The sequence below is a fragment of the Halyomorpha halys genome, unplaced genomic scaffold (assembly GCF_000696795.3).
Source record: "Halyomorpha halys isolate HHAL.00 unplaced genomic scaffold, Hhal_1.1 Scaffold1235.1, whole genome shotgun sequence".
Taxonomy (NCBI): Eukaryota; Metazoa; Arthropoda; class Insecta; order Hemiptera; family Pentatomidae; genus Halyomorpha; species Halyomorpha halys.
In genome coordinates, this window is record NW_027107220.1 from 54,976 (window position 1) to 57,129 (window position 2,154).

General features: G+C 28.8%; 1 protein-coding gene across 2 annotated transcripts in view; it reads left to right on the top strand.

Annotated features, from left to right (window-relative positions):
• The window catches only part of LOC106688930 (cationic amino acid transporter 3), a 52,589-nt gene that overhangs the window by 27,274 nt on the left and 23,161 nt on the right, over positions 1 to 2,154 (top strand). The window lies entirely within an intron of this gene.

Genomic DNA, 2,154 nt, shown 5'->3' on the forward strand with positions numbered 1-2,154 from the left:
TGCATAGTACAACACAACCTCAAGTTCTAGATCTAATTTATAAAGAATGTATAATTAAAATTAATTTAAAAAAAATGATATTAAATTTTAAAAAATACTGTAAATCATGATTAATTAAGGTAGTAAAAAGCTCACCTGACCTTGAAGAGTAAACTGATTTATAAGAAGTAAAATGAGTGATAGCCTCCGTCTTATATACACATATAAATCAGTTCATTTAGGTTAGGTGGGGGTTATTAAAACCTTATAATATTTGACCACAGTTTCCGAAATGCGGGCAACCTTATCGCTAACGGCGTTGATTAGTTGAACTACTTGGGGGAAACCAATAAGAAATTTCAGATATCTTGACTGACTTTGTGTCATTTTCAAGTAAGAATAGAAGTTAGCCACAAAGTATATGTACTGTTACCTCATTGAACTGCCTAATAGCGTAATATTGTTCTCGGTAAAATGCAAAAGTAATAGAAGATACTCGTCATTATATTCAGGGTGTACTTAACAACGGAACATGTAGGACGTAAAATTAAGCAATAACGTATTTCTAGAATTACTTTTAATCAGGTATATTTGGTAAAATGTTTTACCTTGTTAAATGTTATAAGTATAGGATTGTGAGCAGTCCTATTTAAAGTCATGTTAAATGCATAAGAGCTCCTAGCGGATTTTCTGACCAATTTGTTTTATAACCTTTCCTTCCAAAACTTCATTTTATTCATTATTTCTAAAATTTTATTTAAGTAATTTATTACAACATGCCTAAATTGAGTGGAACAAGTGAAAATTTGGCCACTGAGTGCCTTGTTGTAGCCATCAAGATGAGCTAAACGACAACTGTCATTACATTATTATCATTGTCATCCATTGCTTTATTAGTTTTAAAAACATGCTAAATCAAAACACAAACTACGAGCGAGTGGCCTAACACGAAAAACAAAACGATGACGACCTCAGCTGGCCTGTTGCGTGACGTCATTCTCCATTTAACAGATCTATTAACAGGTTCTCAACCATGTTATATGTTATATCGCTTTAACATGGTAAAAGAAGAAAATTCCTCGATTTAACATATTTTTTTCCAATTAACACGCGTTAACAAGTTAAACTAAAGATCATGAATAAACCTATTATATTTTATGAGTGTACAAGAAACAAATAAGAAAATACATCGGTATAACTTCCAAGACTTAGCAGAATTAATTGAAAGGGAAACCAATAAAATCAACTCATAAATAAAATATGCAATATTTGTAAGATTTAGAACATTTAAATAATTCTTAATTCTTAAAGAATTGTACTTCTAGTGGTATGAAAGTGTTAAATCAATATCATGTATTAATCTCGTGAAATATATATTACAAGAAGGTTTTACTTAATTCAGAACTAATTTAATCATTAATCAGAAAAAATTGAATAGGATTGTGTGAATAGTTTCTAATCACGTTTTTAGTTCTGACCTGATAAAATGAAGCACCAATAATCTTTAAGATAACAAAATTAAACTGTTATTCTAAGCACCAGCAATAGATTTTAAGTAAATCAGACAATAAAACTCACTAGTCAAAAACTCAATATTACAATTTTAATACATTCCGAAAATGACAATGTATTCTATGATCAAATCTTTTACATTCAAATACAAATTTATTTAATTTTTCACATCGTCCACCTTTCTGAGAGGTATTCAAAACTTTGGACTTATTCCCTTTATAAAATTAACACGACAAAACAAAATATTCGGGGAAGTATTATGAAACATAGTAACATAAATTTAGTAGTTATCTCATTTAAAATACTAGAGAAGCTTACAGCATATTTTTTTTTTTTTTATTGTTGTCAATAACTCACAAAACGAAATATGAAAACTTTTATTTAATTTTATTTTTTAAGGAAGGAAGGACCATCTTCCAAAAGGGTGCAGTCAAAAAGTAACTCAAATTGAAACTATTTATTAAGCACCAACGTTTTGCCCCACTTTTCAGGGCTTCATTAGGGCTAAAAACAAGATACAAAAACTAAAAATATTTTAAACTGGAAAATAGAAGGTATAAGATGACTTGGAATATAAAGCAACCTATGGTAGGATTATAAAATTTAAAAAATATATTAAAATTATATAAATCAATCAATCCGTACCACTACAACCCATTAAGG